This window comes from Balaenoptera musculus, chromosome 10 (genome assembly GCF_009873245.2).
Source record: "Balaenoptera musculus isolate JJ_BM4_2016_0621 chromosome 10, mBalMus1.pri.v3, whole genome shotgun sequence".
Lineage (NCBI taxonomy): Eukaryota > Metazoa > Chordata > Mammalia > Artiodactyla > Balaenopteridae > Balaenoptera > Balaenoptera musculus.
Window position 1 is genome coordinate 98323710 of NC_045794.1, and position 25568 is coordinate 98349277.

The 25568-nt window shown below is 43.4% G+C and overlaps 1 protein-coding gene across 8 annotated transcripts in view; it reads right to left on the reverse strand.

Moving 5' to 3' along the window:
- Nucleotides 1-25568, reverse strand: part of PACSIN2 (protein kinase C and casein kinase substrate in neurons 2) — a 136690-nt gene that overhangs the window by 64102 nt on the left and 47020 nt on the right. The gene's annotated exons all lie outside the window — the stretch shown is intronic.

Sequence of the window (25568 nt, forward strand, 5' to 3'; positions counted from 1 at the left end):
CTTAAATCCTGTCACTTCCCTGCTCCAACCCATCGCACTCAGAGCTAAACCCTAATTCATCACCTTTGCTACCGGTCCCATCCTGACCTGGCCCTTGCCTGCCACTTTGGCTGATCTCACCCACTGGCTGATCCTGTTCTATCTCAGCCACGATAATCTTCCTGCTGTTTCTCCAACACACTAAGCTCATCTCTGCCTCAGAGCCTTTGTACATGTTGTTCCCTCTCCTCAGAATGCTCTTCCTTGAGGTAAGTGTGTGGCCAGCTCCCTGACACCACAGGAGCCTCTGCCCAAAGATCCTGAGAGGAGCTTCCCTGACCATCCACTCTCATCCAGCCCCACCTCCCACCACCATCACCTCTATAAGATCTATAAGATCTTTACAATAATATACTGTTGTTAGTAATTTCATTCATGAAGCTATACAGTGACATCTCTTGGATTACATAAGAAAGAAAAAAGAGACTAGTTACTCAGATTATTAATCACAAGTGTTTCTTGAGCTGAGAGCAAAACTGAATTTTTCAGTGATTCTTTAAAAGTCAATTATTCTATAATGGCCAGCTTGTATAGTCACTCAGTCGGAAGACCTTCCCACGTGGAGCCTCCTGGGCAGCCTCCAGAGCACTCAGGACCACGTTTTATTTTGGTTTTGTTGTTGGAAAAGGGGTCCTCTCTGAATCAGTGGAAGCAGCTGTGTTAGTAACCAAAGGTCCAGTCAGTGATAATACACTTTAAATTCTCAAGTATTAGGAATTGCTCTATCATTAAGTCAGCATTAATATTTATAGTAGAATTTGAAAATGTTTGGCCAGACGAGTCCCCTATAATATGCCTTAGATACAGGCCCAGAACCTAGTCTGATACTAGGAAAACCTGGTTATCCCTGAAAAGTGGAAGAGGTCAAAAACTTTAAGAGACTGGAAACAAACTACCTCTACAACTCCATATTGCTCTGGGACTTTCTCTAAATCCCGAACAGTCCTTTAAGAAATACACATTTCTCAAAGCAGTAAAATTCAGAAAAGTATCTCCTTGAATAGTCCTGAAATGCCAGGAAGAGAGAGCAAGGCAAACTTCACCAGTGACTGCCAGGACCAGCACTGTTTTTCTTTTGACTGCAAAATCTTAAAACAAGAAACCTTCCCAAAGTGGAAGCCTCAATCAAGTCCAAAAATAAATGAGTAAACAAATAAGAGCAAGAGAACAAACACACACTCGTGCTTAAGGAGAACCAAGAACCAAGTCTGTTGGATGTCTGGACCAAAACATCCAGTGCCATCACTTCCCAAGCAAAGGTGGCAGCTGCCTGTCTATCCTGTACACTCACTATGGGACCTAAAGGGGAAGTGGCTCCAGACAGACGCCACCGGTCCCCTGCTCAGACGGCCAATGGGCACCCCCTAATAATCTCTACCCACCCTACTCACTGCACGGTCCTTCACAGAACCAAACCTTTTCTCTCCCCAAAATCTGTACTGGGAAAAACAGCTAACTTTTTCAATTTGGAGAAAAATGCTATTGCAGCTGGAGAAACATTCTTGGATATCATGAATAAGATATTCAAATTCTAAGGAATTGTAAATTTGATACTAAAGTGTGTGAAAGTATGAACAAGCAGATTTAAGGAAATATTATGAAGCCATGGTAACAGAAACCACGGAAGAAACTCCAGTTGCACAGAACTGTTTAAAAATAAACCGGATACTAAAATACCAGCAAAAAGCTACAATGACTCACACTGTTCTCCTCAAATACTTATGAGAACAGCCAGCTCTTTGACAGTCTTCCAGGCATTTTCCCCATGGGAGAAACGTGAGACAAAGAAAGTGAAAAGAAGCTTTGAAATTTTTCTCTAATTTTACGAGCAACTTGATATGAATAGGACCTTATAGGTTTTAAAGTTTGATGGGAGTATGGAAATGTACATTCATGAAGAGAGAACTTTTTTGAGGCTTTTAATAAAAGCCAAACTAATTCAAAAATAACCGAGGCCGCAGAGTGCGCTATACTAAGTGCTCAAATACTAGTAAATGTGGTAAAGAACTGCAGCACAATTTCTATCATTAATGTACAACCTTTCAAGGCATTTTGTGTGTGTGTGACCACCTTCTCCCTTTCTTCACCTGCATGAACACCCCACCTCCCTGTCTTGGACCTCATCTCCACTGCATGTCCTTTAACTACACATACACACCTTTTAATGTGCGGCTTCACACAGAGGACCCTCTTGGGCCCACACAGAGAATAAACCCACAGGTCTCCGGCCTGGGGGCCCCACATGTGCAGCACAGTGCTGCCTGAGACTGACCTTCCTCAACAACTCCTACTCATCCTGCAAGCGCCAGTGCGAGTGTCATCTTCTCTGAGGAGCCTCTCAACCATGCCAGTGACCCTCTGTCTAGCACTGTCCCAGTGTAATTCCTCCATGGAGCTATTATTTGGCTGCTATAACTCCATCTCCACAACCAGACTATTAGCTCCTGGGGGTACCCTGGTGCCTATCACAGTACCTGAAGCTCAGTGACAGTCACTGAAGGAAGAAATGGAGCCAGGGAATGAATGCATCTCTCAGGAAACCTCAGAGTCCCGGTGTGTCTGTGCCATATCCTCATTAGTCAGGACCTGGCTCCTCCCAGTTCCCCCTTCCCCAGCCTTACTCACCGTATCTCTTCTCTTCTTCTCCCACGAAAATAATTATTCTCCTGACCAAAACGCCACTCTTTCACATGCCCAAAGACCTGTTTTGGACATACTACATACTCACCTACAATTCTGTCTGGAGTCAGAGCACCAGAAGAACTTGTTTGCGAAACAGCTTTGCTGCCAACTGATAAACAGTTTCAATGAAGAAACTGTACTTAGGCATCCCTTAAAATTCACTTTGCTTGTTTAGGGCTAATTTTTTAATCTTTTGCAACATAAATTATTTATCAAGTCCCATAATCTCTGCGATTCCAATTTGGTTTGTTACCAAAAGCCCAGAAGAACCGCCCCAACACACACTGGCTTTGAGCCATGGAAAGTGTTGCCCACAGAGACAAAGGTCAACTTGAGAACGAGCTCACGGCAAGAAAATGGAACACACTGAGCCAATGAAAACGCAGGTGACCGACCAGCAGCAGCATCAAACACCACCAGGCGTGGACAGCAGGATCTCGATGCTCCCCGCCACCGCTGAGGAGGAGGTTCCCTGCGCATGCCGTGCGGGGCTTCGGGGGTGTCTCTGAGAGCACCAGCTGGGAACAGGACTGGCCCAACCACCCAGGTCTGACTAGCCGTGTGCACCAAGCAAATCACATTACTGCCCTGTGCCTCTGGCTTTCCACTCATAAAACGAAGGGGGATGACCATGCACACCCTGCAGACTTCTTAACGAGGCTTAGCTTAGATAATGCAAGGAAGTGCCTGTCTCTTATGTGGCAAACGATAAACGTTGGTTCCCTTCCCTGGCTCTGGTGCAAATTTAGTGAGATGGAACAGAATGACCTTGGTCTCAGCACAAGACTCCTTGGGGCTTCGATTTCCCTGTTCATAAAGTAGGTGATCTTTAAGTTCTGCGTAGACTCTAACATGCTAAGGGGAGCCTGGGAATGCAGGCAAAGGATGGATGGGGCTGGCACTGGCTCAAAGTTTTAAGTGAAAATGTGTATTATGCATTTTGTTTCAAAACAAATGAAGAAAGATGGTTTTTTTAAATAAATCAAAGCAGCAACCAAAAGGAGGTTTATTTTTAATTAAATTAGCATGTATCCATTGGGAATGCATTGGTAACCTATCCACCCTACTGCTTTTATTTTCCATTCTTTCCACACCCGTAGTCACACGATGTGCTAGGGAATCTAACAGGGTATGGAGCAGACAAAAATCTCTCCACCCTCATGGAGTTTATGCTCTAGCACAGATGACTGACAAAGAAAATAAATTACACAGTAGCAGCTATGCAGAGAAATAAAGCAAGGAAATAAAGCAAGGAAGAAGGATGAGGGTGGACGTGGAAAGGAGACTGTACTTTTAAGTAGGGTGGCTAGAGCAGGTCTCACTGAAAAGGTGACATCTGAGACAAAAATGTGAAGGAGGAGCCCTGAGGACCTCTAGGGAGAAGGCCCCCAGCAAAAGGAAGATCGCATATGATGGCACGGAAGGCCTGTCTGGCATGTCTGAGAAACAGTGAAACAGCTACCGAAGTATTTCCCAGGGAGGGATGACGGTGGCGGAGACCACACAGACAGCAGGAGAAACAATGATACATGAGTTTTGAAAGAATACCGAGGATAAAACAAAATGGCCTCATTCTTTCAGCTTCTATCATACCACAGTGTCTACCCCAACTCCCTGACTAGGTTTCCGGGCTCAAGCATTCAACAAACATGTGCCCAGCAGCAATCGTGCCCTGTGTATCCCTGAGCTCAGCTCTCCCTGACCCAGACTTTCTCAAGACCCACTGCGGATAAGGAGCGGGGATGTGGGCCCCAAGCCCTTTCCGCTGAAGCCACGTAGTTCTGAGAAGCAGGAAAAGTCCAGCACCCCTGCGGGTCCCACACTGTTGGGGGGCCAGCTGCATAGACATGAACCAGAGCAGCTTCTCCTCCCCACCAAGCAGTCCTGGACCCCCATCTCCAGAAGCCTCAGTCTTCCACTCAGTAACTTCAGAACGAGACCGGGAGGTAAGAAGTCTTGCCTGTTCTGCGCAGCAGACTATTCCCAAGCTTATTTCCTCACCACCCCTACCCACACACGCACAGAGTAAAACAAAATCATCTTGCTGAATGCTAGATTGAAGCTGACAATCCTAAAAACCAATGCCACTGAAACTGAGCAGAATGTAAAATGTTTTTGAAGCACACCAGTCACTTCAGGTAAGTTTAGAGAAGATCTTTTGAAATCACTCACTCTGGATCTGCACAAGGACTTTAGTTTCTAAATTGTTTTCTGGACTCACGAAACAGCAGAAGATATGAATAGTGAATACTCAGCTGTGAATTCCTAAAGCCTGAGAATGAAAATTAAGAGGGTTCTGTAGATCCAGAGAAAGGTGTGTCTGTTTATTTTATTTTTACAATTGGCCTGAAGAAGAAAGTAAAGCCCCAGATGCAGAAAGACCTTAATAAAGCCTCTACCTTTGGGATATGCAAGAAGGTGTTAAAAGGCTTGACCTTTCCTTTCCGATTATCTTACAGGAAATGAACTCAAATCTTAAAACTGTTCTATCACACAGCTGGCTTCAGAAGCAGTTAGGGAAGTTCTTTCTTTCAGAAGGGCTCACCGAGTACGTACTGTGTGTCAAGGACCACACCAAGCAGAGGGTGTACAAGCACGCCTGGCCCCAGACAGGCCACTTGGCAATTTCCCTGTGTCCTTCAGGCTCCGCCGTTTCCTCCTGCCACGCGCCATCTGCACAGGCTCACAAAGGTCTGTCTCCAACTTTACTTGGAATCCCACAGGGGAAGGACTCTGCTGTCTTTTATCTATGTATAATCCAAAACAGGTGCTCAAGAAATGAGACTGGACCACAAGGTGAAGGGAAGAGAAGGGCAGAGAAGAGGTGCTGAGTTGGATCTTGAAGGTTACAGAAGGTGACAGATTTTCTGTGCAAGAAATCAGTATTAAAAAATACTAGATTTGGAGTCATGTAGTCACCCTTAAAATGACTATGTTTTGCCCCTCGTGTCTTTTACATCCTAATAGCTGAAAGAAAACAAGTGATGGCCAGCTCCCTGGTCATTTTCTGATGGCTTTTCATGTTCTGGGTAATAACCATCTCAGGTTACAGAGAATCGGCAGCAAAGGTAGGATGAGACTCCAAGTCACCTGGCCTCGGTCCAGCCTATCAGCTGCTGGTTCACCCACATGATTTAATGAGGAGCTGGAGCAAACAGAATTTAGACGTGTCCCCAAAACTCATTTTTCTTATGTAATGGAAACATGTCAGCTGACAGGTCCGAGCCTTGGACTTCTTTGCAGTGGTACTTTATTAGACCTCTGGTTGGCAAGCACCCTGGGAACGTGGAGACTCAGGCTGAAGATTTCCCTAAGCTAAATACTGAGTTAATGCTCCATAGGTTTAAAAATAGAGAAAGTTACTTGAAAAATGACACATTTTCAAATCTACTCCCCTCCCCACAGCTCCTATGAGGAGCCAACCCCACAGTGGGAATGGGACACATCCCCACAGGGCAATATTTTTATGAGAAATATACCCATGTTTTTAAGATTGGGGTGGGACTGGAATGTACAGTGAGACCACAGAGCCAGGAGACCTGGACTCTAGTGCTCACTCCGGCTTTTACCTGCACAAGCCATTTCCCAGCCAGCCTCAGTTTCCTCGCCTACTAAAAGAGACACATTCCCTGCCCTGACTAGCTCTCAGACGATGGAAGGACTGTTAGAAATTGCTGCACAAACAGTATCACTGCACTGAGGCCAGTCCCTCTGGTCATTCGTTTATTTACCAATTAACATATCTTGTGCACCTACTATGTTCAGGTAGGGGAGATCACATGAGCAAGATAAAGTCTTTGACTTCATAGAGCTTGCTTTTTTTTTTTTAATTGGAGTAAAACTGCTTTACAATGTTGTGTTAGTTTCTGCTGTACAATGAAGTGAATCAGCTACATGTATGCCTATATCCCCTCCCTCTTGGACCTCCCTCCCACCCCACCCCATCCTACCCATCTAGGTCGTCACAGAGCACGGAGCTGAGCTCCCTGTGCTGTACAGCAGGTTCCCACTAGCTCTCTATTTTACACATGGTAGTGGATTTATGTCAAACCTAATCTTCCAGTTCGTCCCACCCTCCCCTTCCCCCCCTGGGTCCACATGTCAGTTCTCTACATCTACGTCCATGTTCTTGGATTGGAAGAAGAGCTTGCATTTTAAACGTGGGATTTGCATATACCAGGCCGTTGATAAACTGTTGAATTTGAGAATGCTCCACCTAGCACCAGACCCAATTAGTAGATTTCGGAAGCTGGATTTTCTCCCCCTGGCCCCCTGCATTAGTGCAGCCTGTTGCAGGGAAGCTCCTCAGAGGGTGGTGAGGCTCGAGCAGGACGATCACTGTGATCAGCCTAACAAATGGTATCGATCACTATCATTACACAGCCATTAAAGAACAAAAACTAAAACTAAACGGAAAGAAGTCATGCTGGCGTAAAACCTCAAATTCCTTCTTAACCACTCAGCAATTAAGACAGCATTTTACTCCAAATATAGATTTTTATATTCTATGCATCAAAATGAAAGAAACGCATTGCGAAGTATAATTAGATTGTGATCTGCTCCAGGCAACCCATGTCGTCTTCACCTCTGCATATCAGAATCTGCACATGGCAGAGGGTCACTACGCGTCTACTGTCGAGTAAGTCCCCACAGTTGGCGAGAATGAAGGTTACAGCAGAGCGCCTGTGGTGCTCCAAGGACTGTTCCCACTCTCTTTAATACCTGCTTGTCCTTCCGCAGACTCAGAAGCTGAGTCACCGTGGTCAGTGAGTTCAGTAGGAAGTGGTGTCACCAGAACGGAGCCCTGCACTAAGGACAGGGAAACTAACGTGGCCTGGAGATGGAGACCCGCCAGTCCCAGTCCCTCGCCTTCCAGCTGGCAGCCCACACCTCTCTCCTCCTCCTCCTCCTCCTCCTCCCTCACTGTGGGGTTTTGTGTTTAACCCTGGAAATCACAGTTCAGGAGGTTCAAGAAAAAACAAAATTTTGTTTCTACAAGTGAAAAAGATCTGAACACATCTCAAGAAAAGACAAAGGAATGATATTATTTGCCAGGAGAAGTTGTGGGAGGGGTAATGGTTTAAGTACCTGAAACTTTTACTATTTTTTCAACACCTTTATTGAAATATAATTCATACACAATTCAGCCATTTGACATGTACACAATGATTTTTAGTGTGTTTAGAGTTGTGTATCATGACCACAGTCAATTCTAGAATATTTCATCACTCCCAAAAAAAACTCTGCACCCCCATTCCCCTCTCCTCCAGTGCCTGGCAACCACTAATCTACTTCTGTCTCTATGGATCTGCCTATTCTGGACATTTCATATAAATGGAATCATACGATGTGATCTTTTGTGATCATATGTGATCTTTTGCGGCTAGCCTCTTTCACTTGGCCCAATGTTTTCAAGGTTCATCCATGTTATAGCACTTATCAGTAGTTCATTCCCTTTTATTGCTAAGTAATATTCCATTGTATAGATATACCACAATTTGTTTATACATTACCAAGTTGATAGGCATTTGGGTTGTTTCTACTTTTTGGCTATTATGAATAATGCTATGAGAATTTGTGTACAAGTCTTTGTGTGGACATATGTTTTCATTTCTTTCAGGTACCTAGGTATGGAATTGCCAGGTCACATGGTAACTCTATGTTTAACCTTCTGAGGAGCTGTTTTCCAAGTTAGTTGTTTCCAACAGTCAGCCAGACTGTCTTCCAAGCAGTTTTACATCCCCACCAGCAGTGTGTGAGGGTTCCAATTTCTCCACATACTCACCAACACTTGTTATTGTCTGTCTTTTTTATTATAACTATCACAGGGGGTGTGAAGTCACATCTCATTGTGGTTTCAATTTGCATTTCCCTAATGACTAACGTTGTTGAGCATCTTTTCATGTACTTATTGACTATTTGTACATCATCTTTGGAGAAATGCCTATTCAGATCCTTCGTCCATTTTTAAATTACGTTATTTGTCTTTTTATTGGTGAGTTTTACCTGAATTCTTTATATATTCTAGGTATGAGTCCTTTGTCAGAGATATGATTTGAAAATATTTTCTCCCATTCTGCAAGCTGTCTTTTCACTTTCTTGATAGCATGCTTTGAAGTACAAATGTTTTAATTTTTATAAAGTCCGATTTATCTATTTTTTTCTTTTGTTGTTTGTGTTTTGGTATCATATCTAAGAAACTATTGCCTAATCCAAGGTGACAGATTTATGCCTGTTTTCTTCTAGGAGTTTTATAGATTTAGCTCTTTACGTTTAGGTCTCTGATTTATTGTATCAGTTTTGTATGTGGTGTGAAGTAGAGGTCCAAATTTATTCTTTTACATGTAAATATCAAGTTGTCCCAGCACTATTTGTTGAAAAGACTATTCTTTCCCCCACTGAATTGGCTTGGCATCCTTGTCCAAAATCAACTGACCATAAATTTAAGGGTTTAGTTCTGTTCTCTAAATTCTATCCCATTGATCTATATGTCTATCCTATATGCCAATACCACACTGTCTTTTTTTTTGGCCACACCGCACAGCTTATGGGATCTTAGTTCCCCAACCGGGGACTGAACCTGGCCATGGCAGTGAAAGCCCAGAGTCCTAACCATTAGGCCACCAGGGAACTCCCCTACACTGTCTTGAATACTGTAGATTTGTAGGACTTTTTGAAATTGGGAAGTGTGAGTACTCCAAATTTTGTTCTACTATTTCAAAATTGTTTTGACTATTTTGGGTACTTTGCATTTTAATTTCCATGTGAACTTTAGAATCAGCCTGTCAATTTCTACCAAAAAAAAAAAAAAGGCAGCTGGGATTTTGATAGGGGTTGCACTGAATTTGTAGATCAGTTTGGGGAGTAGTGCCATCTTAACAATGTTTCAATCCATGGATGTGGGATATCTTTCTATTTATTTAGGTCACCTTTACTTTCTTTCAAAAATGTTTTATAGTTTTCAGTACAGAAGTTGTGTACTTCTTTTGTTAAATTTATTCTTAAATATTTTATTCTTTTTGATGTTATTATAAATGAAACTGTTTTCTTAATTTCATTTTTGGATTATTCATTGTCAGTTCATAGAAATACTATTATTTTTGTACATTGATCTTGTATCTTACAACCTTGCTAAACCTGTATATTAGTTCTAATAGGTTTTAAGTGGATTCCTTAGGATGTCCTACACATAAGATCATGTCATCTGTGAAAAGAGATGGTTTTACTTTTTCTTTCCCAATCTGTACACCTTCTATTTCTTTTTCTGGCCTAACTGCCCTCGCAAGCCTCCAGTGCAGTGACTAGAAGTGGTGAGAGTAGACGTCATTGTCATTTCAGTGTTTGACTTTGCAACCCTGTGAGTTTTCATTCATGCCTTTTATCAGGCTGAGGAAGTTCCCATCTATTCCTGTTTCACTGAATGTTTTTATCAGGAAGGGGTGTTGTACTGTTCTGCTTGTTTTTTGTTTGTTTGTTTTGTTTTTGTTTTTTACTGTTACAGAACAAAAAGGTACGACCAAGGACCAAAGTTAACTTAGATTAAAACCACTTGATGTTATATACTTGGATGAGTTTGAAGTGTCATATGGAGCCAAATAAAAATCTACTTCAAGCAACTCAAAGAAAATAGCTTATTCTCTGGCTTTTAGAAAATGATAAATTTGTAATATTAAAGAAACAAAAGATATCAGAGAAAAAGATGGATGTGCCCCAAACTTATATTATTTAAACGTCTGCACAATAAAGTGTAATGCAGAAAGCAAAGAAAAATGGATTTGACACAACTGATAATCTTTCTACCTAAAATATACTAAAGACTGATATGAAACTGAAGATCCATTTCCACTGCATAAAGAAGTTGTCAAAGATGAACATACAGGAGAGAAGACAGCTGGGGCACAGACAGGAACGCTCACAGAAGTTCTCTCTGCTAAGCCAGGTCACATAACTAGTGAAAAGCCTGTGCAAAGTCCCCAGCCTCCTCCTGCCTGCCTGTCATCCACTGAGGAGGATCACACTGCAGCTACAGGAGAGCAAGGTCTCCTGAGTCGGCGTGGCCCCAGAGTGACTGCGTGGACTTGCACCCCAGTGCCCCACAAGGGACATGCAGAGCAAGCAAAAGAGACATCTTGTTACATAAGCCTCTGAGATTTGGGGTTGGCGTGTTACTGCAGCTTAACCTAGCCAAGTCTAACACAACAGATTAACGTGTGGGGAAAAAAGCACAGCTTCCTTTAAAAATGGAAATAACTTGTAAAGATGAGAAAAATTAAAATGACAATGCCACTGGGGCTACAGGAAAAATAGGAATGAACTCGAACACTGCCAACAGACTTCATGGAAAAATCTGGAAACACAGAACAAGGCAGATAACAGTTACCAACCTCTGACCCTGCAGTCCCACTCTGGGGAATAAGCCTCAAGCAAATAAATTCAAAGAAAAAATAGCTTGAACAAAATGTTCATCCCAGTAATATTTATAACAGCAAAGACTGGAGACAAGTCAAATGCTCACAAACTGAGAAATCATTGGTGAACTGACAGAGTGGACACTACGTAGCCATTATAAAAGACAAGTAGGGGAACCACTTTATATTCGAAATTGGGCATACGCAAAAAAACAGAATAAAATAGCACACAGACCTTCATTACACACAAGTGTTAAAGGCAAGGATTATGTATTTTCATCTTTGTAACCCCAGTGCTTAGCATGAGGTAGACGCTCAAATATTTGCTAAGAGACTGAATGTCTGAACCAACAAATAACCAAGTCGGGGGGTGACAAGGTCTGGAGGAGACTCTGGGGACGGAGTTGAGTGCCCCTTATTTCTGTAAAATGACTTCAGTGTGTACACTTTAAGATGCATATATTTGAATTAGGAAAAGGGAAGTAGTATTCTTCCTTCATGTAACAAAGCTGGATTAATGTTTCAAGGGGATGGGTCATGACTTTACACAAAGAAAAACTCACTAAAATCCAAGCTCTGAAACACTAGGAAGGAATCCTCAGTAAGTGGTAACTGTGAAGTTCAAGGAGAGGCTGGCAGGTCGTGGTCTGTGCTGGGCAGTGGGAGAAGCAGGGTCAGGTCCCGAGGAGCTGGTTTAACAGTTTTACTTGTATTGTAGATGCCGATGTGCCGAACCACTTTATAGTGTGTGGACACGTACTGTAAGGGTGCATCATTCAGACACCTGGACACTTTCTTAGACCTCCCCAGTGTCTACTTTCAATTGATTCCTATCTGTAATCATAGAACCTCCTTCTGTAACTATAAATATCCTGTTTCTTCCTTTGGACTAATATTCACATTAATGGAAAAAATTCACCAGAAGCTCAACAGAAGTAATGCTGAGTTGTCACCACACCTCCTCTCTCTCCTTTGTCCTGGACTGGCTGGTGCCACCTGTCTTCAACCCTCTTCAACGCTCAGGGCAGCACTGGAACTAACTATGTCAACTCCTTGAGTCGAATTCTTCCTTCACACCTGCCTGGTGAAAACTCTGCCCTCTACCTATCACGTGGCCCTCAGCCTCCTGCGCAGTTACAAGCAGTCTGCCTTCTGTCTCCCAGCAGCTCTCCCAAGCCCTGTGCAACAGCTCTTGCAGACCTTCTCTCTGGTACCTCCCTGCCCTTCACAGAACATGGGCAAGTGGGCAGTCAGAAGCTCCTCTGTTTCTTGCCACCCACAGGCCGGCCTCTCCACACACACTCCCGTGTAAGGCTGACCCCTCATCTGCCTCTTCCCACTGCCACAGGACCCCCTCCAGCCATCAATCCCTTTCTCCGTCTTCAGCCTTGACTCCCAGACCCTCTCTAGCAGTTGCTCACCCCTCTTCCCTTCATAGCCAAGCTTCTTACAAGAGCTATCCACTCTCAAGTTCTCCAGTTCTCACCCTACCTGTTCATTTCTCAGCCTACTGCTTCCTCTCCCATCTTTCTTTCTCTTATTTTAAAATTGATTAATTTATTTATTTGGATGCATCGGGTCTTAACTGTGGCAAGCAGGATCTTTCGTTGTGGCGCACGGGCTTCTCTCTAGTTGTGGCACAGGGGCTCCAAGAGCATGCGGGATCAGTAGTTGCACTGTGCGGGCTTAGTTGCCCCACAGCATGTGGGATCTTAGCTCCCCCACCAGGGATCGAACCCACATCCCCTGCATTGGAAGGTGGATTCTTAACCACTGGACCACCAGGGAAGTCCCCCTCTCCCATCTTTCTAATAAAACTGATCAGACTAGAAAGCCCAAGACCTTCCTGGTGTGAGGTGCCACCCTAGTGTTAAACCACCCAGCTCTTTCAGGTCTTCTCACTGCCCCTCCTGCACGCTCTCCTCCTACAAGCAAGACCCTGGCGCCCACAACACTGCATCTCCTGATTTTTCTCCTCCTCTCTCCTCAGGATTCTGTCCCAGGCCCTGCTCTCTAGCTGCACACTCTACCTAAGCAAGATCCTCTGTCCCCACACATCAAACTACCTTTAACCTCATAACCCTGGATACGCATCTCTGGCCCCAAACTCCAGACCCACACATCTGACTGCCTACTGGATGCCTCCACTCAGCCATCACACAGTCCCTGCAAACCATTTCCTACCTTCCCTGAGCCTGCTCCCATCCTTGGGTCTCCTCCATCAGGAAATGGTCCCACCATTCACCCAGCTGCTCAAGCCAGAAACTCCTTTTCTTCTCACACCCAACCCCTACCAACCCCACTACATTTAATCAGTTTCCAAGACCTGACAACACTAGTTCTTCAGTATCTCCTGAATCTTCTTACTTTGCCAGTTCCCACAACAATGGCTACCTTTATTAAGGCCACCATCATTTTTTGCCTAGTTCACCAATGGCCTAACTGATCCCCCAGTCAACAGTCTGGTCCCGCTTCCTGTCTATCTCCATAATGCTACCATGGTGGTTGGTGGTATGTCTTTTGGAAGATCAAGTTATGCTTCTACTTGAAATCCCTCCAAGACTTCTTACTGTGGCCAGCAGGGCCTCCCAGCTCTAACCACTGCCCCCTCCAGGCTCAGCATTCACACCGTGCCCCCAGTCACCCTGTACTCCCTCCGCCAGTTAACAACCTGCAGTCAGCTCCACACAAGCACCACGCTCCTCTAGCCTCTGCGCCTTCACACATGCTGTTCCTGCTGAACAAACGCAGGAGTGAATGAGAGGAGGAGGAATTAATTTCTCGCTGCCAAACAGTTTCAAAAGCAAAACTATAAAACTCCTTTCAATTAGTTTTACAATATAAAAAAAATGTTTAAATTAATGTGAGTACAACGTAATATAGCTAATATAATCCAGGGTGAGTGCCCAAAGTTTGCCTCAGTCTAGAAGTGAAGAACAGAGGAAGATAACAAAGCCCCAGGACTTGTCAGGGCAGGGGACACCGCTGCCAGACTGAGCACACGTCACTGGTCCCTCCTGGCTTCTGACTTGGTGACAGCAGTAATGTGCTGTGTGCCCACCACGCTCCAGGCCATTCTCCACAAGGCCCCTCACGCTCACAGCAAGTCTGTAATAGGCCCCATTTCACATGTACTCGAACAAAGGCCGAGCCACCAACTAACTCACCCCAGGCTTCTTCGCATGAATGGGGAAGGGGCTGGAGTCATTCACAGATCTGTCCCACTCACTCTCTTGACACTCAGTTTTCCCTTCTCCACAATGTGGGGGTGGGCTAAATGATAAGGGTCTTTGCAGTTCTGATTTTCTATCATTCCAAATGGAAAAGGGTTATGCCCTGTGGTCATCAGAATCTCAAGGAAGTATCTGCCAGCCACGATTAAACACATTCAACAGATGTGGCTTCTTCTGTCCCCAAAATGTAAGCATTCTATGATGATCGCCCAGGCAGTCACATTCAACAAAGACTCATTTTACAGCTCCAAAGAACAAGTACTCATTGATTGGCTACCATGTCAACCCAGCAAGAAGCCCCAGTTACACCACAGCACGCAAAGCTGCCCGCCAAGGCTGAAGCAGTGTTATTCTAACATAATCTTAGAACGCCTTCACACAAGTGGCATCACGCATACACACACACACCATCCTGGAAATTCGCTGCTCCTCTCTCATGTCCAGCTGGCGGTCAGGGTTGGGAAGCAAGCACATGGGGACGCACTGGCTCATCACCACCACTAGCTCCCCCATTCACTTCAGGATGTCTTTACATCCTAACACAGCACCTAACAAGAGACAGATGTCACAGATACAAGAGATGTGTATGAAAGTTGCAGGGAACTGGGCTGTCGATTCGGGCACCCTCATTTCACCTTTATTCCTTGAAATTCTCTGTGCGGCTCCACCTCCCCTGTGCCAATCTTTGAGGAGCACCGCCAGAGACAGCTATTAAGCTTTATCAAACACTTCCCAAAGATTCCTTCTCTCAGTGAGAATCTCTTGTCCAGTGGGTTACTTCTTCCTTGAGCTGCAAGTTTTCCAACTCAAGAGACATACTTAAACACTAAAAAAGAAAAGTCAGACGAGGCAGAAAGATTCTTCTGGCAAAAGTAGAAGGAAAAAATACAGAATGGGTCAGGAGGTTGTCCTTTGTTCAGGCAAGAAAATGGGGGTATTCAACAAGGGCAGATGTGATAGGGAAAGAGGGGAAGAGAAACACTGACCACTGAGAGCAGGCAGTTATGGGGCCGCCCTCCAAGCTCTGTTAAAGCAGGTTCCCAAGATTCGACAAAGGACATTATTAACAACAAGCATGAGTCAGAGTGGCCCCAGGTCAACCACTTCAGCTTCTTTCAACCCCTCCACTTTGAGGCGGCCCCTTCTAGAAGCAGGACTTCCTGTCACACAAAGGGCCTCTGTGGGCAGTTCCTCGGCCTCTTTTCCTGTGCAGAGCACCAGCACTTTCCGAGGCTCTTCCCTCTCTCAAAGTCTGACTGAGCACTGAGCACTCTAGCGGGGCTGCAGCCTGGCTCAAGGGGTGAAACTTACCCGCCCTGAAAACTAGACACAGCAAGAGAGAACAATACCAAAGGACACGGCACACCTGGATGCATACAGCTAGAACTGAAATCTAGCCGCTGAAATCTGCATCTATGATGCTTCACAAGACATGCTAGGGTGATCCCTTGATGGTCTCACCACCTCAGGCAAAAAACTCAAGAGGTCTGTGATTGACACTGCTCATCTGTAAAGTGGAATCCAATCTGCCTTAGAGGTAGTGCAGATCAAATGGAATCTGTCTGGCGCCTGGCCCAGTGCCACTGTGGGGGCCTCCAGAGTGATGGTCACTATGGGCCAGCTTCAGTCAAACAAGCCGGGCGCCATCACTGAGGCACTCCCCTTCCCACAGGCTTGACGGACATTTGAACAACCTCCTCCAACACAGCACCAAGGCCTAGGAGAGAACACACTATTGGAACAGGAGGGTCCTGAAAGGGTACATGCGGCTGACATTTCAGTGGGAATTCATCAGCTGGAGAAGTAGGGAAGGGCATTCCAGTAGAGGAACCTGCATGGCAAAGAGAAGGTGGGATAAACCAGTGCAGTAGAGGGTCACACAGATCCTGAGGGCAAGCCCTGGGAAGTGGCTTTTAAGGAAAGAGGAGAGATAATTTACAAAGGGCAGGGTGCTGATGGTCACACCATCTGGTCGCCAGCCTCAGTGGCTCATTATGCTGCAAGAAGAGTGACTTCTGCTCTGTCCACCTAACAGCAATAAAAAGCAGCACATCCTGGGGGACTTCCCTAGTGGTCCAGTGGTTAAGAATCCGCCTTCCAATGCAGGGGACGTGGGTTCGATCCCTCGTCGGGTAACTAAGATCCCACATGCCGCGGGGCAACTAAGCCCTCGTGCCGCAACTACTGAGCCACGCGCTCTGGAGCCTGCGCACCACCGCTAGAGAGAAGCCTGCGCGCTGCAACTAAGAGCCCATGTGCCGCAACTAAGATGCGATGCAGCCAAATAAACTAAAAAAAAAAAAGCACATCCTGAAAAAAGCCCACCACGAGAAGGCTAGGAAACCACTGACTAGACTTCACACCCATCAGAGCTCTGTCAGGAAACAAACTACTCAAATACTTCTCAAGCAGTGCTGTAAATATGTGCCTTTGAAGTCTAAAAAAAAAAAAAAAAAAAAAGTCATGCAAACCACAAAAGGGTTTGGTTTTTAAGTATTTTGTAGGTATCTACGCACTCAACTATGGGGCCACTTTCTCAAGACACTATTACATTTCATTCAAACGTACAAGCTGGAGCCAAAGCATTCTGTTCCAGGGGAGGAAGGACACAATGCCAGTGTGGACCTCGAGTGACAAACTGACAACTGAGTTCTAACTTGACTGTGATTTTATTTTTTAAAAAGTTCCCATAACGTGAAGGACTATCCAGTAATTTGGAAAAAGGAACAGGGAACCCACTTATCAAGCAACAATCTAAGGCTACTGAGCTAAAGAAAGTTTCCCTTAAATGGGGAAAGAGAGAGTAGGGCTTGAACTAGCAGTGGTAGCTATGATAGGTGTAAGTTTTAACTTCTAAGCCTCATTCTTCTCACCTGTAAAATGAGGATAAACATGGCTGACCTGGGGCTTCCCTGGTGGTGCAGTGGTTGAGAATCTGCCTGCCAATGCAGGGGACACAGGTTCGAGCCCTGGTCTGGGAAGATCCCACATGCCGCGGAGCAACTAGGCCAACTAAGCCCGTGAGCTACAATTACTGAGCCTGCGCGTCTGGAGCCTGTGCTCTGCAACAAGAGAGGCCGCAACAGTGAGAGGCCCGCGCACCACGATGAAGAGTGGCCCCCACTTGCCTCAACTAGAGAAAGCCCTCGCACAGAAACGAAGACCCAACACAGCCAAAAATAAAAATAATAAATAATAAATTAAAAAAAAAAAAAGAATCTAAAGATACCAAAAAGGTAAATTTAAAGGAGAAACCCTAGAATATAAGTAGATAAGTCAGCTTTCTCTCTGAGGTGACAAAGAGAGAAAATACAAAAGAAAGACTAATAGACTTGGAAGAAATAGTGAAGTCTAACTTAACAACTCATGAAGTTCCAGAAGGAGATAACATTAAGAGCGGGGAAGAAGTAATATTTAAAGATAATTTTTCAGAACGCTGAAAGACATTACATCACAGATCAAGGAAGCCCAATGAACTCAAGCAAGACTTTAAAAAGAAAGAGAGAACCATACCAAGACAAATTAAATTAAAATTGTAGAACCTCAAAGGTACAGAAAAGATCATAAAAGCAGCCAGACAGAACTGATATATTTAACATGCTAAGCAACAAAAACTGCCAACCAAGAATTCCAAACCCAGCAGAATTAGTTTTTAAGAACTAAGAACTAGACATTTTCAGAAAGACAAAATATATACCACCCAAAAAACCCCTGCAGAAAGGGAAATTTTAAAGGATATACTTCAGGCAAAAAGAAATTATCTCAGCTGGAAAGCTTGAAGCACAAGAGAGAATGGTAAGTAAATATACTAGTAAATACACAGATAAATCTAAACAGCATTGACACTATAAAACACAGTATCTAATTTATAGGATTAAAAAATTCAGAAAAGAAATACTGGACAAGTTGGGAGGGGATGTGGAGTTAAAATGTTTTAAATCCTTCCATTAGTCAAGAGAAACATAAAGTCATCACTTTAGATTTTGTTAAATGTTTTTGTTAAAAATGGATATCTAGGATAACCACTGAAGGACTAGACAAAATTTAATTTCCAAGCTAAGAGAGAAAAACAAATGCAATGATTGGGGTTGGGGGGGAGCAGGAGCATGGTGGAACTCAATCAAAACAAAAAGGCACACGAGCGCACACACACACGTAAACACACACACACACACACACACACAGAAGAACTGTAGCAAAGAGAAGGCACAGGAACAAGAAAGGGCTGCATCTATTCAGTACCACTTCTATTCAAATTGTACTGGAGGACTAGTCAAAGCAATAAGAAAAATAAGTATAAAGTATAAGAATTAGAAAAGGAGAATCAAAACATTATTTGTAGATGATATGGTTTTAGCAAGGCTGACAGACACTAAAGATATCTGTCTAGAATGACAGCTCTCAGCTATGACTTGAGAGCTGTCTAGTTAAGTACAGTGCTGGGGGCTCTACACATTTGGTTTCATTTAACATGAGGGAAAGACCATTATAATCTTCATTGTACAGAAGAAGAAACCAAGAGTCAGAGGTTAAATATCTTGCCCAAAGGCACATGGCAAGTAAATGGTTAGTTTTGAAATTAAGCCTATCTGTCTCCAAAGCTTAGCCACTATGCCTGCCACAGAGCGATAGACAAACGACGATGGCACCACACGATAAGCACCATCTGTGCTCTCTCACAGCCGCCTACGACGGTGTGATTACAAGTACTGGAGTACAAGGAGAAGGAGATTAACCTGAAGAAAGCCAGCGAAGAGAGCCTGGAGCTAGGTCTGAAGTGTGCAGGAGAATGCACAGACAGCAAATGGTAGGTACTCTGGAGAAAGACAGAACAGCATGTACTAAGGTTAAAAGGTATGAAAGAATCAAGAATGTGACAGTGGGAGAGCAAAAAAGGGAGTAGCTGAATACAAGGCAAGATAGGTGCCACCAGGCTGGGGGTCTTGAAGGTCACACTGGGAACTGGGAAAGTTATGGGGAGGGACCTGATCAAAGGCCCGTGAAAGAAAGTTCCCTCAGACAGAGAGCAGAGAACAGACCATCAAGCCTGTAGACCTGGGCTGTCCAATACAGCAGCCACTAGCTACTGAGTGCTTGCTTGAAATGCAGCTAGTACAACCAGGTAATTGACTTTTTTGTATTTACTTTTAATTCATTTTAATATAAATAGCCACACATGGTTACCAGATACCATATTGGACAGTGCAGCTCTAGAGGTTAGAGATTGGAGAAAGAGAAAGGGTTAGGAGACCAGGAAAGAGGAGTAATATTCAAGAGAAGAACAGGCAGGATGAAGTAACCTGTGAATGAAGGGCGGAGGGGGAATAAGGCTTAAAAGTTCCTAGTTTTGGAGGCAAGGTAGGTGGTGATGCCACAAAGAGAAACAGAAAATTCAGAAGAAAGAACTGGGTTATGATGAAAAACACTGGCCTGGGCCAGATAAATTTGACGTACCTGAAGCCCAGCTACATATATACTACTGTTCAGCCGTATCAAACTCCCAAACACGGCATATTCCTTCTGACCTCCTTGCCTTCGCATATGCATTTCCCCCTGCTTCTCCTGTCTGCCTGACAAACCTCTCTCTCCAAAACACACCACCAACCTGTGAAGTTTTCCCCGACCTCCCCCATTCTTCACAGCAGATAAGGTCCCTGTAGCACTGTAAGAAGACGTATCACTCTGGAGTTTAGAAGTCTCTTTATCCGTCTGGACCGTGGGCTTCTCAGGGGCAAGAACTCAGTCTTAACCATCATGGATCCCAGGGCCTACTAGCATCATGCCTGACACAAACTGAGTGCACAAGAAACTTCACCAAGCGGGTAAGTTGAATGCATGCGTGCTCGCACAAGTGAACGAAGCAAGTGATCCAGCCAGCCAGCATTTAGGTGGACTGTCCCTCCAGGTAGTGACCTAATGGATGGTCAGAAATAAGCACAGGGCTCACTCAAGTGCCTGCATAGCTGTTAATGAAAGTAGTCAGGTGATGGAACAAGCACAGTTTACATAAGTCTCACACTATGACTTTTCATCATTATGACAACCTCTACCCATCCCAAATTCAAACTCTTCAACCTCAGAAGTCTACTGGATGTGCCTAAGATAAATTAATGCCTTAGAAGTCAACATTAAATATGTAACGATTTCTCCTCAAAAAATGGTCCTGACACTTCTCCGCATGGCCTCGTAGTCTTGTTGTGTAACATTCTTCCCGCACAATAACGGTCGGATCTCACGAATAAGTGAACCTGAGCTGAACACCCTCAGAGGTGGTAAGTTAACAAAATGTTTCTGTTTTCCAAGTCAACAGATACTTGGTCATAAGTGCCCTGTGCTATTTTTTCTTTATGTGTCAGCTTATACCAGAAAAGAACCATAAAAAGATCACTTCATTGTCTCCATATTGCCCTGTGCTTCATTTATTTTGCTAAACGAGCACTACCAATACATGTTAGGAACTTGAGAATCAAAGAAAATTCCAAATTGGTAAGTTCAACATTTTAGCCCTGTTAGTTCCATCAATAACATCTTGTCAAGTAGCAGTCTCCAGCAAAATCATTCTCCCTGATCTCCCTCAAGGACTCCACTGCAGAACAAATTGCAATGAGAAACAAGACTGAGTATGAAATTCGTAGCACAGGCTTCCCATTAACATAAAGAAATTTTAAATCCCGTACTATTGTGATGGCCATCGTCACACATTTCAAATTCAGAACACTTTGTGTTAGATTCTTTAAGTTTTCCAAAAGACAGAACATCGTGCTTTGCGAGTCCACATAGAGGTTCATGTCTTATGATTCACGTATGACAGTCTAATTAGAAAAAAAATTGAGGCCAGATTCCCAGGGCTGTTGGAGACATTAAATAGACACCTAGTCTGCCACTTGACATCAAGGCAGAACTGTGAGATGCAAATGCATTTAGACCAGCCCAGTGAAACACAACTATAGTGCCTTCAATCTCTGTGGAAAGGAGACCATTGCAACCCTTTCATTCGTTCACTCACTCATTCAAATTAATGGCCCATGTTTTCCATTGTTACTATTCACCCCCACCCTGATCCCCAGCACACACACAGTCCTCTTTACCTGCCTCTGGAGCCTGGGATCTACTTGGGCTACTAGGAGAAGTTTCTTCAAAGCCTTAGCGGAGGTTCTAAGGCCACCGCTAGAAACTGGCGTGCAGAGATGCCTCGAGCAGAGACAGAAGTGAAGAAGGCCCAGACAACCCCAACCTCACACACTCTCAGAGACTTCTGGGCCAAGAGCAGCCTCAGGGGCTGCCTTTAAAGTCCTCCTCAGCCTGCAGCAAAGCCAGCACCACATCCCCCTTCACATATTTAAATCTCACAGGCACAATCAGAATTTACACTAATGTGGACAGAAGCTAGGGGCAAGGAGGAATGTCAAATATTACTTATTACTGACTAGGACTATTATATATTAATTATGTTTATATATACATATATATAATTATATATTTATTAAGGCCAACCCGATATGTATTAAGAAAAGGAAGCCAGTTAAAATATTCTATAGTTAATATGTACTGAAAATACAGCAGGACATATAAAATGCTGACTGGGGAACAAAGGTAACTAAATTACGGGAGAAGTGAACTAAGCCAGTCCCTGAAGCAGCCTCCTCACCCTTTCTTTAACCCCCGATGTAGTCATCTGGCTCACCAACTGAAAGCAGCTTCTTCAAGGACAATGACAAAAAGCGGTACCAGAATACCAGGAGGGAAGACACAGTCCCAACCTAGTGCACAAAAGCATTGCTCCTCTCCAGGCAAAGAGGGCAAGAATGCATGTCCACAGTCAGCGTTAAAAAAACAAAACAAAACAAAAAAAACATTGCTCATGTATCCTACTTCATTCCCAGGTTTTATAAATTAAAATAGGTATAAAGTTATTGACCACAATTTCAAGTACAATTAAAATATTTATAAAAATGCCTATTTTCCTGTAGTATATTTGTTTCAGAAATTTTCCACAACATATACTCTAAGTACTTCAGAAAATACAAATAAGTGCTATTCTATGAACCTCTCCAAGGCATTTTAAGGTGACTTTGGACAGAGTGGGAGCCACATCAAGGTCTAAGAACAGTCACTCACTGTTCTCAGCATGCCTCTATTTGCATCTAATTCCCATACTTGAATTTCAGAGGATTCAAATTCAATTTTTAGGAGAGACTATTTTTAAATGTTTCTGGAAGGTTGTAGATAAATTTCATTTTTATAAATTAAATCACTACCCCTTTTATTTACATTATAATGTATTATTTTAAAGTCTATCCTATTCCAAAACCCTGTCAGTCCAGACTGAGAGTTAGCAAGATAGAGTTGTCAGTATTCCTTCCTAGGGGCCAAAATGCTCCCACAGAGTTCAGGGTTTTCCTTTCACAATCTGAAGAATCCTCTTTTCAAAGAAGAATCAAGTACTTCCGTCTATTTTTTTATTAGTTATGATTTTATTAAGTATGGATTTCTCATCTAGCAGATAATCATATAATGAGGTTTTCTTATAACAGTAACAATTGAGTAAGACCTAGTTTAGGGGAGAAACAAGAAAACCTTTATAAAATAGAGAACTCTTTGTTTTTAAGAAAAATCTCTCACAAAGGGAGAAATGTCAATGCTCATTGTGCTTGACAGGTAATTTGTGCTTGAGGTAATTCATTGCACACCTGTGCCGAATGGTGCTCACTTAGGGAAATTCTTGAATAAAAGCTGAGTATTTGAAAATGAAACAAATGAAAATGGACTCATAAGAAGAAAAAAGCCAGTCTTGGCCAAGTCCTATTAATCTTGAGATAATATGTGGAGAAAGCAGATAAAGGAAAAGCCAGTGGCCCAGAAGTCAGGAGAACTGGGTTCCAGACTCACTCAGCCACCAACAAGCCATGTGACCTTGGACAAGTCAGCAAGGCATTTCACCTCTCAGTCTTAATTCCTTTGTTTAAAAAAAAAAAGATGAAGGGGGACTTCCCTGGCCGTCCAGTGGTTAAGACTCCACGCTTAAAAAAATGGTTCTGAAGAACCTAGGGGCAGGACAGGAATAAAGATGCAGACGTAGAGAATGGACTTGAGGACACGCGGAGGGGGAAGGGTAAGCTGGGACGAAGTGAGAGAGTGGCATGGACATATATACACTACCAAATGTAAAAGAGATAGCTAGTGGGAAGCAGCCGCATAGCACAGGGAGATCAGCTCGGTGCTTTGTGACCACCTAGAGGGGTGGGATAGGGAGGGTGGAAGGGAGACGCAAGAGGGAGGAGATATGGGAATAAATGTATATGTATAGCTGATTCATTTTGTTATACAGCAGAAACTAACACAGCATTGTAAAGAATTATACTCCAATAAAGATGTTTAAAAAAAAAAAAAAAGGACTCCACGCTTCCACTGCAGGGGGCGTAGGTTTGAACCCTGGTCAGGGAACTAAGATTCCCACATGCTGCACGGCGTGGCCAAATAAATAAATTAATTAAATAAAAATTAAAAAAAAAATTTTTTTTAAATGAATGGGCCTGACTATAATGACTCCAAGAGCCATTACAACTCTGAAGATCATGTTCCCGCCTTTTTAATTGCGCCACCTCCTAAATAATAGAATTATATGGCTGAGCAAAACAGAATACTAACAATGTATAAAAGTGGGGGGAGGCTTATTTTTACTACTGGCATAAATCTCAGACCTATAAGACATGCTTCAGATTGAAGCTAGGATACCTGTTTATCATTTTCATAAATGCAGCATTAAAGTTCACCTAGAATTAGGTAAGATATCTTATATATGAAGAAAGAAGGAAGTTGAGATATTCTAAATCAGCGGTCCCCAACCTTTTTGGCACCAGGGACCCGTTTCGTGGAAGACAATTTTTCCACAGGCAGGGGAAGGGGGACGGTTCAGGCAGTAACTCCAGCGACGGGGGCGGCAGATGAAGCTTCGCTCTCTTGCCGCTCACCTCCTGCTGTGCAGCCCGGTTCCTAACAGGCCACAGACTGGTACTGGTACCGGTCCACGGCCCCGGGGCTGGGGACCCCTGTTCTAAATTATATGAGCAAGGGTGAAACCTGATTAACGTCTGAAAATAGGAAACCTGATTAAGGTCTAGAAAATAGGAAATATGCAACCTTAAAAGTGTTAGAAATACATACATCACACTAGGTAATGACCTAACAAGAAAATATGCTTGTGTGTGTGGCACAGACTGTACCAGCATGGCGCTTTCTGGAGAACAGAAAGAGGACACTGCCTTTCTAACGTTCACAGCAATAGGTAAGCCAATAAATAGTGATGAATCACTCACATATCGGGATTTTTAAAAAAAATCTTCTAATTAGAATTACAGTACTGCATAAACAAAGGAAAGGGAGAGGGAGCCAAAATTTTTCAATTCCAGAGTACGACTTCAAGATAAGAAACAAATATGTATGTAAAGCTGCTCAGCTATTGAAACAATAAAAGTTTTCCATTTTGCTATCCAATAAAAATGAAAATAAAGTGTCCAGTGATAGCAGTCAGATGGGGACGAGAGCACAGGGTCCAGATGAGAAGAAAAATAAGAACTGACTGAGGAGGAAGACGGAGGGGGGCCTTGGAGCAAGCCGCATGCTAATTCTGGGATTCTGGAAGAGCCGGTCATGAAACAGCAATTACAGTTAACTGGAAAAGCTAATTTGTTCATTTTCTATCACAAGTCCCAGTTGTGAGTTTGTAGATTAGCTGTGGCTGTTAAGAAAGGAAGTTGCAGCATGTAATAAACGTAATGCCTGACAGTAGGGGGAAAAGAAACCAACCCTCTATTAACTGTTAACTCAAGTAATTCATTTAGCTACACAGTAAGAAAAAAATACAGCCAGAGGTATGCAAACTAGTCTAAAACATGCCTAAGTTTTTAATTTATTCCCTCTATTTTGAAATGAAGCATGCACATATGTTCTAAAACCAGAGTAGAAATTATAAAGCATAGTCCTTCATTTGTTTAGGTCAAGATGAATTCACCAAGAAAATCAAACACGTACTCTAACATTTTCTCAAAGCATTTTGGATAAAACACTCCACACTGTTCAGTTGATATTGAACTGAGTGAACATTTCTATCAAGAAGCTCTAAAACTAAGGTGTGCTTAGAAGGTAAGGGTTCTGTTAAATCAATCACTCTGGAGGGAAAAAAACAATCAATGAAAATTTTACTTTC